Source organism: Oncorhynchus mykiss, chromosome 29 (genome assembly GCF_057628025.1).
Source record: "Oncorhynchus mykiss isolate SJ-2025 chromosome 29, ASM5762802v1, whole genome shotgun sequence".
Classification (NCBI taxonomy): Eukaryota; Metazoa; Chordata; class Actinopteri; order Salmoniformes; family Salmonidae; genus Oncorhynchus; species Oncorhynchus mykiss.
In genome coordinates this window covers 46,688,107-46,702,158 of record NC_143050.1, presented here as the reverse complement: position 1 = coordinate 46,702,158, position 14,052 = coordinate 46,688,107, and the positions used below count along the sequence as shown (strand labels likewise).

The 14,052-nt window shown below is 45.3% G+C and overlaps 1 long non-coding RNA gene across 1 annotated transcript in view; it reads right to left on the bottom strand.

The window, feature by feature from the left end:
* LOC149970621 (uncharacterized) overlaps window positions 1–14,052 on the bottom strand; it is a 37,679-nt gene continuing 23,627 nt past the window's right edge. The window contains exon 2 of the long non-coding RNA XR_016493447.1: window positions 1–1,497. This is a non-coding gene — a long non-coding RNA (uncharacterized LOC149970621). The remainder of the gene's footprint in view (window positions 1,498–14,052) is intronic.

The window sequence follows — 14,052 nt, the reverse complement described above, 5'->3', positions numbered from 1 at the left end:
TTTATTTCAGCATTTATTTATTTTATCACATTCCCAGTGGGTCAGAAGTTTACATACACTCAATTAGTATTTGGTTGCCTTTAAATTGTTTAGCTTGGATCAAAAGTTTCGGATAGCCTTCCACAAGCTTCCCACAATAAATTGGGTGAATTTTGGCCACTCCAATACCTGACTTTGTTGTCCTTAAGCCATTTTGCCACAACTTTGGAAGTATGCTTCGGTTCATTTTCCATTTGGAGGTTGTTATTACCTAGCCTATGAATTAAAGTTTACAACGTAGGTGCACAGGTTGAGAGAAAAAGTTAAGTAATCAAGGGGACGGACAGTGACACATTCAATAGCGCCTGCATCTAGCTGAGGGTGTAATCATTAGTCCAACAGTTGCAAATGAACTTACATTTTTCTCGTTGTATAATTCCTTCTCACATCTACACGCTCTCCTCCTCTCACCTGTTCCCTTCGCTTGTGGACTTCACAACACATCAGCTGTCTGTGACCAGGCGAAAAAACCTTTCCGAGCCAAACCTTCATCTCATAACCGGTAAGCACTACAGCAGTTTACCAGTTATACTGGCGAGCCCTGGTGGCAATAAATTAATAAAACCAAAAGTTTACCTTGACTTAGAAAAGTTCCAGTTGGATAGTCATAGCCAGCTAGCTAACATAGCATCCCTCTCTGTTTGAGCCGGGTCTTTGAGTAGGCTAAACTAGCTGGCTAAGTGAAAAGAATACAACTAAATATATCTATCACAGACCCAGCGTGCAACAGAGCTGTAGGAGTTGTGGGTTGTTTTGTTGTAGTTTTGTCCAGGGGGGCATATTGGGAAGGGAGTGCTGTCACCTCCGTGTACAGATTAGGTGTTTGTCCCCCTGTGTGCTGAGAGTGTCAGGTTCTTGTCCAGTTCTGGAATTTGCGTCACCACTAGTATATGTCCCTGGGCCTGGAAGTGTTTTATCTCTCCCTCAGTAAACATGAGGAAATGTTTTGTCTTTTGAGATAATTTCCTTATTTATTCCTAGTTAGAGTGGGTTACATCTTCTCTATACCAAATTAGCATACTCCCTGAGTCTCTTCCCTGTTTCACACCTGGTAGTTTGGCGATTGGGACTACCTAGAGGACAAGCAGGGGTCGGTCTCCTCTATACCATGTTTCTTGTAGGATGACGATGTCTGTATATCCATTTTCTTTGAAGTCTGGGTTCCTGCTCTTTAGGCCAAAGGCAGATGAACTCAGACCTTGTATAATCCAGGGTGAGATAGTAAAAGCTTTGTGTTTCATAGTGTCTAGTGTTGTTTTCGTGTGGTTTAGGCTCAGACCATTACAGTAGGTGTCATGTGGCTCAGTTGGTAAAGCATGGTGCTTGCAATGCCAAGGTTGTGGATTCGATTCCTTGCTGGAGGGGATCTGGCTGGTGATGTTGTAGTCTGGGTGTAGGTTATTTTGGTGTGTGTGCTCTCAGTGCAGGTCCTTCAGCAGGGGGTCTTGATGTTACTCGCTAGAATCATAGAGGAAAAAAAGGAAAACAAAACTTTTGTATAAGATGACAGTATTTGTTAGATGCCCGGCTATGAACGTCAATTAAATTAGTAGCAATCTAGGGTATTTTAATAGGCATTTATAACTTTGAATATTGCATTTTTTAAGAGACACTTTGAATAACTCCAATAATGAATAATAACACTTTGAATAGCTCCAAGGAAACGCAGTGTTCTGGACTATTAATCAACAAAGTTAGACACATGCACACACACAAGGCCGTTTGTGTGTCTCACAATGGACAGACCTCGGTTTGACCCTGTCTGCAGCCTTTCTCTGAAACACCAGAAAAGCTTAAACAAAAAGAACACATTACCTCACCCTGCAGACAGAAAATCTCAATTAAACTCATTCACAACCTTAAGAAACCTTAACAGCAGAATTAGCCAACCCCAAGACAACCCAAAAATCTCCCTGTCCGTTGAAAATGGCTACAATTCTTCTCAGAAGAGAATGAGTGACAGAGAGCAATAGAAGAGGACAGTCAGAGAAAGTGAAGAGGAGTAGGAGATGGAGGAGGAGTAGAAAAGCTTGCCCCTGTGAATTAAAAGCTTCTCGTCCTTTGTGTGATGCCTTGTTGGGCAGCAGACTGAAGAGATGTCCCTTAATAGAGATGAACATCCTTGTCTATTCATTCTCTGACTGCCAGGGGTCTTTCACATTATCACAGACAGACAGGGCCAAAGGAGGGAGGGCTGGAGGGGGTTGTTGGGGGGGACAATGGCCAATACAATTTGACAGCCTTTCCTCCCGGTGTGGCCCATTTGAAGGAGTCTGGAGCATAGAGGGCTTGATGGAGCTACTATAACCCTAACCCTAACCCCCTTTCAGAACACCCCTGCATCCCTTCACCTGAGTGAGTGACAGGACTAAAGGGGGCAGCAGCCCCCAAGCTTTGTGGCAGGCGGGGAGGCAGCCCAGAGCTTTGAGAGAGAGGGGAAAGATAGTGAGAAGGAGGGAGAGAGAGGGCCAACCCTATGAAACCAGATACATCAAGAGCGTGTGTATGTCTCATAGACACATCAAAGGGTAAGATTTTACAAACATACAGTAGTATGTTTTTGATCAACATGTGTCATTTTAGGCCTTGATTTTTGTGTTGTCTTGTAAGTGTGTAGCTTGACACTGAAACATAAAGTCCGGAGTTTGATACAACTTGGATGGGATAAAAGACTTAGGGTACCTTTTTATTTCCATGTAGCCTGCTATGCTGTGCCAAGGACATGCAACATAACACACACTCTGAAGGCACAGTCGCACAGTGCATACGTGAGCTTTTTCACAAATGAGAAAGAGAGAGAGAGACTTTCTCATTTCATTTATAAAAACTCACCCTCCCTTAAAAATAAAACACAAACATATCCTGTACTGCATACGTGTACCATACTCAACTTTCCATATACCACATGATACAAACCAACATCACAATACGCAAAACAATACCCACTTCTACAACCGTATATCCAAAACATCTTCCCCAGCTATACAGACAGCCGCCCCAACACACCATATCTCCTGGAACATCTCCACACTTTTTATCATTCTATGGTACTCAATCCTAAGGCGCGCAGAGACCATCCCATTAAATAATAGTAAAGGATCTGTTATCCACCCACCTTTGACCCTGTTCCTCCTTGCTAGCCAAATAACCAACTTCGCCTGAGCAAACAGAATACCTGTATCCCATTATGAACATCCCAACAGTAAAAACCACCCCCAACCTCTCACACAGACATTCCAACAGAGACATTAATGGCATTAACCTGGGGCACACAGAAAACACATGAATCACAGTTTCTTTCATTACACAGAAAGGACACCGCTGCCCGATTCCCGGTTCAACCCGTGCCAACCAGCTGTTACTGGCCAGGGCTCCATGAAGAACCCTCCACTGTAGGTCCCCTGACGTCTTTTTTACTGGGGGTTTGTAGAGCCCCCTCCATCTAAAACCCATCATACTCTCTGCCCCACACCACCCCCTGCCACTGATGTGCCTTCACTCCTGTCAGGCTCCTAATGTTCCTTACCTTAATGCAGAGGTTGTAGGGGGCTTTACCTCCCACCCCTTCAAACTCCCCCAGGCTCGGTGTTTTAAAATCTAACAAGTCCTCCAGACCCCCTTGCCAGTCTCCAGTCTCTGCCGTCACCTGAAGTGGCGGAAACATTGGTGGCCCCTCCCACTTTGGCCGCTCAAACACCCCACATACCAGCTCAGACAGTACCTCCTAGACCTCCTCCAGCAGCCTAAGATACGTTATTCTTGTTTGTTGTGCCAAGAGGTCCGGGGTTTTCCACCCCTCTCCCAGCAGTCTCAGGTCACCCAGCCTTTGCAAACCCATCAGTTTTCTCTGCAGGGTGGCCGACTGAACCGATCTCAAAGGGATGGCTGGGTTGTTGAAGATAGGCTCCTCCCACAGCCCAGCCTCCATACAGCAGTGTGCATGCTGGTTCCCTCCAGCCAACACCAGAATGGTACAGCAGTCTCTGCACCGCCTTTAGCCGGAAAGCAGCCATACTGCTCTCCAGTTCCATCAGGCCCTATCCTCCTTCGTGGACTGTCACGTACAACACTGCCGCCCTCAGCCAGTGACGGCCCGACCAGAAAAAGTCCACCAGCTTGCGAGCAGACCAGCGGAGGGGGAGGGGGGGTTGAGGACATCCAGTTTATGCCACAGGGAAGATGCCACCAGGTTGCTGATTTTCAGCACCCTCCCTCTATATGACACTTGGGACAGGAGCCACCTCCACCTGGACAGTCTTGACACCATTGCCTGTGACAGCCCCTCCCAGTTCTTCCAGACCCACTTCTCCGAGCCCAGGTACACCCCCAACACTTTAAGCCCTTCACAACCCCACTGCAAACCCCCTGGAAGCAGAGGGGCCATATCCCCCCATGCCCCACATAACAGAGCTTTGTTCTTGCCCCAGTTCACCTTAGCTGAAGAAGCTCCCTCGTACACCTTCAGACTAGTCTCTAGTGCCTGCATATCCCGACCATCACAGAAACATCATCTGCATATGCTGACACTGCTATGCCTGTCACTACATCCATGCCTGTCCAGCACACTCCCTGCAGTCTCCTGCGTAGCAGTCCCAAACAAGGCTCAATGGCTAGTGTGTATAACTGCCCAGATAGAGGGCATCCTTATCTAATGCCCCGTCTCACCCAGATTGGCCTACTGAGCACCCCTCCCACCTTGACCATACATGACGCCCCAGCATACAACAGCTTCACACAGGTCAAAAACCTTTCCCCAAACCCAAACACAGACATCACATTAAACAGATACTCATGGTCCACTCTATCAAAAGCCTTCTCTTCATCTAAAGAGACCAGTCCAAAGTTCACATTAGAACCTCTCTACAAGTCCAACATGTCCCTGATTAAGAACAAGTTGTCCGTGATTGAGCTTCTCGGTAGACTATATGTTTGGTCCTTATGTACTATCGAGTCCAAATGGGACTTCAGTCTGTTAGAGAGGACATTGGCAAATATTTTGTAGTCCGCACAGAGTAATGCCAGAGGCCTCCAGTTCTTAAGTTCACACAAGTCCCCTTTTTTGGGCAGGAGAGCCAGAGCCGCCCGACGGCAGCTCATCAGCAACTCTCCTACCCCGACGCATTCACGCAACACGCAAAAGAAGTCCAGTCCAATTATTCCCCAGAATTTTTTATAAAACTCCACTGGAAGTCCATCAACCTCCAGTGCACGACCGGGGGACATCTGGGTTATGGCCTCTGCCAGTTCATGGGACAACAGGGGAATGTCCATGTTATCCCTCTGTGCCAGAAAGAGCTTAGGGAGGAGTCCTGCGAACAAGACCTGAGCACATATTGGATCACACACTTCTGCCCTATACAACTCAGTATAAAACTCCACAGTCCGCTCCCGCATCTCCCCCACCACAGAGGTCACCCGCCCATCAGACAGCGGTAGACAATGCATACCCTTGGCTTCACCGCTCAGTCTTTCCAAAGCAAAGAAGGAGCTGGGAGCATCCATCTCCTTGATCATAGATCATAGAGAACCTCTCTCTTACAAGTGCTCCCTTTGCTTTAACCTGGAAAAAACTGCCCAGGTCCCTAAGTAATTCAGCTAAATTAGTCTGGAGGCCTATATTGCCTTGCCCCACCATCTCTACCTCCATCTCACTAATACAACGCTCTAGTTCCCCCAATACTCTCCTAGCCTCTGAGGATGAGAGAGCTGTGTACTGTTGACAGAAAAGCCGACTTTCCCCTACATCCCATCATTGACTCAGAGACTCATATTCCTCTCTACGCTGTCCCCACCTTTCCCAAAAGGTCTGGAAACCTGAGCAAAAAGTGGCATCTTGTAAGAGCTTTACATTGAACTCGAATAGGATGCCTGGTGAAATAGACAGCCGAGCCATGGTGGTGATCCGAAAACTCCACCGGGAGAATGGTAGCGCCCAACAGCCTATTGCCCCGATTCCTAGACATGTAAAACCGATCAAGTCGGGCTGCACTTACCCTGGCCCCAAAAACCTTCACCCATGTCTACTGTCTTGTGTTGGGATGTTTAGTTCTCCAACCATCCACTAGGTCAAACTGATTAATGATGTCCCTTAACACTCCCACTGACACTGAATAAGGCTCTTCCCCATTTTTGTCTTTCGTAAAATCCATTGTACAGTTCCAGTCCCCTCCGACCACCAGCGTCTCCTCAGGCGCTACCTGTGAGAGTTCCTGTCTAAGACTCCCAAATAGAACCCCACTCTCTCTGCATGTATTAGGTGCATACACATTTATAAAGACAAAACCCATGTTGCTTATTTCTGCTTTTACAACAAGCAGCCTACCCCTACACACCTCCTTTGAGGAGCAAATTTTTACAGACAGACCCGGTGCAAAAAGGACTGCCACCCTGCTCTAAAATTTGTCCCATGGCTCAACACACTTGCCCCTTTCCACCAGAGGCCCCAATCGACTTCATTCAACACATCACTATGCGTCTCCTGCAGAAACAACACCTGTACTTTTTTGTTTGTTTTACATATTCACCCAACTCACTCCTCTTTCCCGCATCTCTGGCGCCATTTATATTGAGCGAGCGTACCCAAAGAGTCTCCATAAGAAGTAGGAGAAAAGCCAGCAAAGAAAGAGACCAATAGCAAAGCTCAAAAAGCCCCAGTGTCAGAAAGAAAATATACATCTAAATAGTGTCTGAAGGTAAACCTTTACTCACTGTTGTGACCCACTTCCTCAACCTAAACCGTTTCCTGGGTGAGAGGACACCATGCCCCTCATTTTTCAGAACATTTTGTACTGATCTTACAAACTTTCTCGGATCAGAAAAAAAAGCCTCAAGATTAACTTTTTCCACCTTGGTCTCATTCAGGAACCTTGTCAGTTCTCTCAATGTGTACTTTGACCCCTCTGCTTGAATTGGCAGTCAGCACTGGGCCCATTGAAGAGGAGTCTGACAAAAACAACTCCTCATACTCACTTTCCTCCTCGTCTCCATCTCCCATCCTGATCACCTGCCCTTCCTCTCTGGTCAGGGCAACCCCCCCCTCCCCCACAGCACCAGGCAAAGTTTCCATGGTGCCTTTGACCACACCCTTTTTCCTTTTCCGCTTGACACCCTCCTCCTCCTCCCCCCTAGTCTCTTACACTTCCCCACTATACTCTCCTCATCCACTAGCATAACCTGACTAGACTCAGCCTCATCTACACCACCATCCATAGCATGACTAGGCCCAGCATCATCTACACCACCATCCATAGCATAACTAGACCCAGCCTCAAATACACCACCATCTCTAGTCTGACTAGTCCCAGCCTCCGCTACACCACCATCCAGAGCATGACTAGACCCAGCCTCATCTACACCACCATCCATAGCATGACTAGACCCAGCCTCCGCTACCCCACCATCTCTAGCCTGACTAGACCCAGCCTCAGCTTCCCCACCATCTGTAGCCTGACTAGACCCAGCCTCAGCTACCCCACCATCTCTAGCCTGACTAGACCCAGCCTCCGCTTCACCACCATCTCTAGCCTGACTAGACCCAGCCTCCGCTACACCACAATCCATACCCTGACTAGACCCAGCCACCACCATCTCTAGCCTGACTAGGCCCAGCCTCATCTACACCACCATCCCTGGCATGACTAAGCCCAGCCTCATCTACACCACCATCCCTGGCATGACTAGGCCCAGCCTCTGTTGTCTGCATCTCCTTACCCCCTGCACGTTGACTTCGATTTCCCCCACTGGAGCTTGTATCCTCACCTTGTCTACTGCCTTTATGTGGGAATGGAAAGCTCTTATGCCCCAAATTCCCACACTCAAAACACTGTAGACTATCTGTACTGGCAAACCCTGCATAGAGCCCCTCCCCATGCCTCACTTTAAAATGCACATTTAGTTGTTGCTCATTGTTATTCAGAAACATAAACACTTGCCTCCGGAACGAAACAAGTTGCTTAACGGTATCTGCCTGAAAACCTGTCGACCAGTACACGGAAACCGCTAGCAAACTTACCAAAATGACTGAGCTCTTCCCTGATTTGATCATCCGTAAGAAACGGAGGCAAATTTGCAACTACCATTCTTGTCGAAGGGGTAGAGAGAGGTGAAATTGGCACCAACAGACCCCTTACAAATATTCCACTAGCAATTTGCCTACCAACCAAATTTGCTCTTTTCATGAACACAATCACAGCTTTGTTCATTCTAGAAGCAGAATGTATTAATTCAGCTCCTACCTGTTCTCCGACCGTGAACAGAACCTCTTCCACCTTAACTCCATTCTCAGGAACACACCTGAATCAATGCCGCATTGACAGCGTCTCCTCCGCGCTAGGCTGAGAAGCCATCGTGCACACCACACCTTGCAAACCCCCAGGAAACGCATTCTGTCCTCTTCCACCCTAACTTTGAAAAAACTGTGGATACCGCTAAAACAAATATTGCATTAACCCTCCACCATAGAAAATTAAATTGAAAGAAAAGACCAAGAACAGAATCAAGAAAGTTAGTTAGGACAGAGCCCTCCACACCAAACACTCATACTCCAAAAAACTCCCGGCATGCACTGCGAGAGAGAGACCTTCAGACCAGTTGACTTTTTCCACATTTTGTTAGGTTACAGCCTTGTTCTAAAATGTATTAAATTGTTTTTTTCTTCATCATTCTACACACAATTTCCCATAATGACGAAGCAAAAACATGTTTTTAGAAATGTTTACTTATTTGTTAAAAAAAAATCTAATGAAAATATAACTTACATAATTATTCAGAACCTTTACTCAGTACTTTGTTGAAACACCTTTTGGCAGCAATTACAGCCTCGAGTCTTCTTGGGTATGATGCTACAAGCTTGGCACACCTCTATTTGGGGAGTTTCTCCCATTCTTCTCTGCAGATCCTCTCAAGCTCTGTCAGGTTGGATGGGGAGCGTTACTGCACAGCTATTTTCAGTTCTCTCAAGAGATGTTCGATCGGGTTCAGGTCCGGGCTCTGGCTGGGCCACACAAGGACATTCAGAGACTTGTCCTGAAGCCACTCCTGCGTTGTCTTGGCTGTGTGATTAGGGTCGTTGTCCGGTTGGAAGGTGAACATCAAATCAAATTTTATTTGTCACATACACATGGTTAGCAGATGTTAATGCGAGTGTAGCGAAATGCTTGTGCTTCTAGTTCTGACAATGCAGTAATAACCAACAAGTAATCTAGCTAACAATTCCGAAACTACTACCTTATAGACACAAGTGTAAGGGGATAAAGAATATGTACATAAAGATATATGAATGAGTGATGGTACAGAGCGGCATAGGCAAGATACAGTAGATGGTATTGAGTGCAGTATATACATATGAGATGAGTATGTAAACAAAGTGGCATAGTTAAAGTGGCTAGTGATACATGTATTACATAAAGATGCAGTAGATGATATAGAGTACAGTATATATTTATATACATATGAGATGAATAATGTGGGGTATGTAAACATTATATTAGGTAGCATTGTTTAAAGTGGCTAGTGATATATTTTACATAATTTCCCATACATTTGTCCCAGTCTGTGATTCTGAGTGTTCTGGAGCAGGTTTTCATCAAGGATCTCTCTGTACTTTGCTCCGTTCATCCTTGCCTTGATCCTGACTTGTCTCCCAGTCCTTGCCACTGAAAAATACCCCCACACCATGCTTCACCGTATGGATGGTGCCAGGTTTCCTCCAGAAGTGATGCTTGGCATTCAGGCCAAAGAGTTGAATCTTGGTTTCCTCAGAACAGAGAATCTTTTTTTTCATGGCCTGAGAGTCATATAGGTGCCTTTTGGCAAACTCCAAGCGGGCTGTAATGTCCCTTTTACTGAGGAGTGTCTTCCGTCTGGCCACTCTACCATAAAGGCCTGATTGGTGGAGTGCTGCAGAGATGGTTGTCCTTCTGGAAGGTTCTCCCATCTCCACAGAGGAACTCTAAAGCTCTGTCAGAGTGACCATCGGGTTCTTGGTCACCTCCCTGACCAAGGTTCTTCTCCCCCAATTGCGCTCGGAAGAGTCTTGGTGGTTCCACACTTCTTCAATTTAAGAATGATGGAGGCCACTGTGTTCTTGGGGACCTTCAATGCTGCAGGACATTTTTGGTACCCTTCCTCAGATCTGAGCCTCGACACAAACCTCTCTCGGAGCTCTACGGACAATTCCTTCAACCTTATGGCTTGGTTTTTGCTCTGACAAGCACTGTCATCTGTGGAACCTTACATTGACAGGTATGTGCCTTTCCAATTTATGTCCAGTCAATTGAATCTATCACAGGTGGACTCCAATCAAGCTTTAGAAAGATCTCAAGGATGATCAATGGAAACAGGATGCACCTGAGCTCAATTATGAGTCTCATAGCAAAGGATATGAATATTTATGTACATTTCTAAAAACCTGCTTTTGAATTGTCATTATGGGGTATTGTGTGCAGATTGCTCAGGATTAGTTTTTTATTGAATCCATATTAGAATATGGCTGTCACGTAATGAAATGTGTAAAGAAAAACCAAGGGGGCTGAATACTTTCCGAAGGCACTGTGTACCTATGGCCTTTAAATCTTAAAGTTCATGTGTCGCTAGTTCAATTGATTTATAATGTGCCAACAAGCTCCTCATAAACTACCGGTGCCATCGGATCCTCTGAAGCAACCCTGAGGCTGAGGAGATGGCTTTATGTATCATAAAGTTATGGTCTCTGGTTCGTTGATAATAATGGGATAATGTTACAATTGACATTATTATGTTGATTAAAGTCAATTTATTTACATGTCTTTAGCTTGGTGGAAATTACTTGCATGTTTAGCTTCTGATATTCAGCATTGGAATGCGACAAAATATAATTTTATAATAATAAGGAAGTTAAGCGTCCTTTATATGATTCTTGTGATGGCATTTCTTGTAGTTATCTATCGGACTGGCAACTGATTTGATGAATAGAAATGCTTTGTTTCTCCTGTTTGGCATAGAAGAAATCTATAGAAACAATTATCTATGGTGTATTCCACTATGCATGAGCAATGCTCGGTAAACAGCTAACAGGTAACGCTAACCTGTAAATACTGTGAAACAACTCAATCTGGATCATTCTAAAAACCTTTGGGTGCATTCTCTAGTGTACACTATATCAAACCGTAGAAAAAAAATTGCAACGAAAATGAGAGTTTCTAATTGGACAAGTTCAGGTTGGTTCCTCCATGTTTCGCCCCGTTAGCTTCCGTTTGGTGACGAGAGAATTAATCCGAGCTTGGAACCCCTGACTCATTAGTATCTGAGCTTTGTGCCCGTATTCATAAAGTGTCTCAGACTAGGAGTGCTGATCTAGTATCAGGTCCAAACTGTCCATATAATATAATTCATTATGATCTAAAGCGCAAACAGATCCTAGGTCAGCACTCCTAATCTGAAACACTGAGTTTGGGCCCAGGCCTTGGTGATGCCATTCACCCAGTAGACCAGTAGAGGTCATCTCAACACAACCCAAAGACAACACTACTGCCTGCAGCTACAGTGGATACACCACCATGCAAGAGGAGGCTTTCCACGGCAGTTTCTCTACAAAAAACATTCTCCAGCTCAGCACTAATACACTAGACGTCACTAATGACTGAAGGCAGGGAACAGTGGGAGAATAGAAGAGTATGGACAAGCATAACTCTGTGCATAACTGGATAGACACAAACACCACGTACAGTGACGACACATTTCTCAAACAAATGCCTATGGTATAAACTATTGTGTGTAGAAAGGATTCTAATCTGTTAGCCATACATGCAATGCCAATAATTATGGTATTGCATAGACGTTATTGTTAGTGGACAAAAAAATCATAAGCAAGCAATGTCAAGATCGATGCATAGCAAGAAAAAAACTATAGCAGGCATTCTGATAGCATGCAGAGAAATGTGCAAGAATCCACTTCTCCTGTGTAAAAGTGAACAGACCCACACCCTACTGGTTAGCTAGGTATCAGCGTAGTCCAAAATAGGGTGCGTTCCCTTAGTCCCTTACAGGAATGGCCCACTCACCTAATTAGGCATAATTGCCATTAACGAAACACTGCCTCCCCTCCTAGGGGTCAGTCCCACTCGGAGGGCCTCCGCGATCACTTCTCCCGCCCAGAGATTGTCAGCGATGTGACAGGAGGGTGAATCGTAAAACTGCTTGGCTGTGTGCCAAAAACCAATTTATCATTGTAATTTTGTCAAGGCTGTATGTATGCATCACATAACCCTATCGCACGTGTTTGTGTTTCTGGGTTGTAGGTTTGAACACGTCTGTGTGTGTGTGCCTATTTGGAGTCTCTAATTAATGAACCCAGGGGTCAGGGGAAACATTTGCGGCTTGGAGGATAAGAGTCCTAATCGCCCCTAAATGGTCAGTTAATGGCCTCGGCCCCCTGATCTGCATACACCCTCATTTTTTCATTACGCATTACACTCCAAGACCCACTCCACCCCCTCTCTCCCCTCCTCTATGAGCACAGTCAATTGGGCGGCCAGGGTTTTTAATTGCTGTGGCCATGCTCTCTTTCTCTCTCTCTTTTCCCCCATACTTCTATACACATGATTGGGGCCCAGTGGACAGTGAAGGGTTGAAGGGATGGGGGGAAAGGGGGAGGGGGGTAGACTCTTCAGCTACATCTGCGTGCTTGACTGACAATGCAGATTTACCCCCCCCCCCCCCCAGTGTGTGTCCTGTAGTGTGTGTGTGGCTGCATGGGTGCGTGGGTGCCTCTGTGTGTGTGTGTCTATGCTATGCCATGGCCCCCATCCGCTACACAAAGCTACACAAAGCTACACAATGGTAGTAGTGAGCTGAGACCTAAGGCTCAGTGCATTTCTAATGTCCAGTCTGTTCTCCTTTCTTGCCTCTGAACTAGAGAGTTTAACATGATAATAGGCTTAAGGAGATTTGCATTGATTTCATTCTGTCATCTATTTTACCCCTGCTGTGTATTGGTTTTGAGATAGAACATAGGGAGGAATGGAAAAGCTAAGGACACCAGAAACCATCAACAAAATGTGCTAGGCTAGTTAAAATGCTGTTGAAAATGTGGTTGAAATGTGCTTGATCATTGCATTGCATATAAAAAATGATTGCCATACCCCAACATTTGAATTTATGGTAATGTGCATATAAGATAAACATATTGTATGTAGCTTAATCTTAGTTAATCTCAGTTACTAGCTAGGTATCAGCATACTCCAAAATAGGTTGCGTATTGATGGTTTAACATGCCATCAATTTTTGCAATAGGCCCCTTGTTATTTGATAATATTCCAATACATTCTGTAGGCTACCGTTAGCCTACCCATTGTCACATCATTAACGGTGTGAAAACCGATAACATGCTACTGTTTGTGTTTCCCTGGCTGAGTTGATGAGCTGATTTGGGCCGTCAGTTGATTGACGGATGTAGGCCTACTGTAGAACGATACATTTTACTCCAGTGTGGATGCTCCTTCATGTTTTATAGTTAGGCTATGTATCATTTGTCAATATGGTTAAAGGATCTTTGGTGGGCCCTTACAGTAGGTGTTATTTCCATTGCTAAGCTGTTATGCACTGGCTACAGTAGCATAGGCCTACTGCACTTTCAGTTTGATGCCTGCATTTGAAGTCATCCTTGTTGTGGATTGAAAGCCTGTATTGTGTGGCTTTAATACTGTAGGTCATTTCGTAAAGCTGGTCAGATGTTTATGCATTTGAGCAATTCCAAAGATTATTTTATTGCGCTGAGGCACTTGTCAATTATTAGACTATTGGTTTTACTTCTTGAAAACATTTTGATTAATGCAATCAACTTGTGGGCCTAACGTAGGCTATAGTCTCTCTAAACTAATTTAAGTCATTATATTACTTTTTTTTGAAGAGATGGAAAGACAAGGGAAGGTGAGTCAAAGGGCAGTGGGCCAGATTTGAACGCATGCCAACTCTGGCATACAGTATGTGTAGTGGGGTCCAGCGGCTGTAACCGATGGACCCCACAGGCATTGAGGC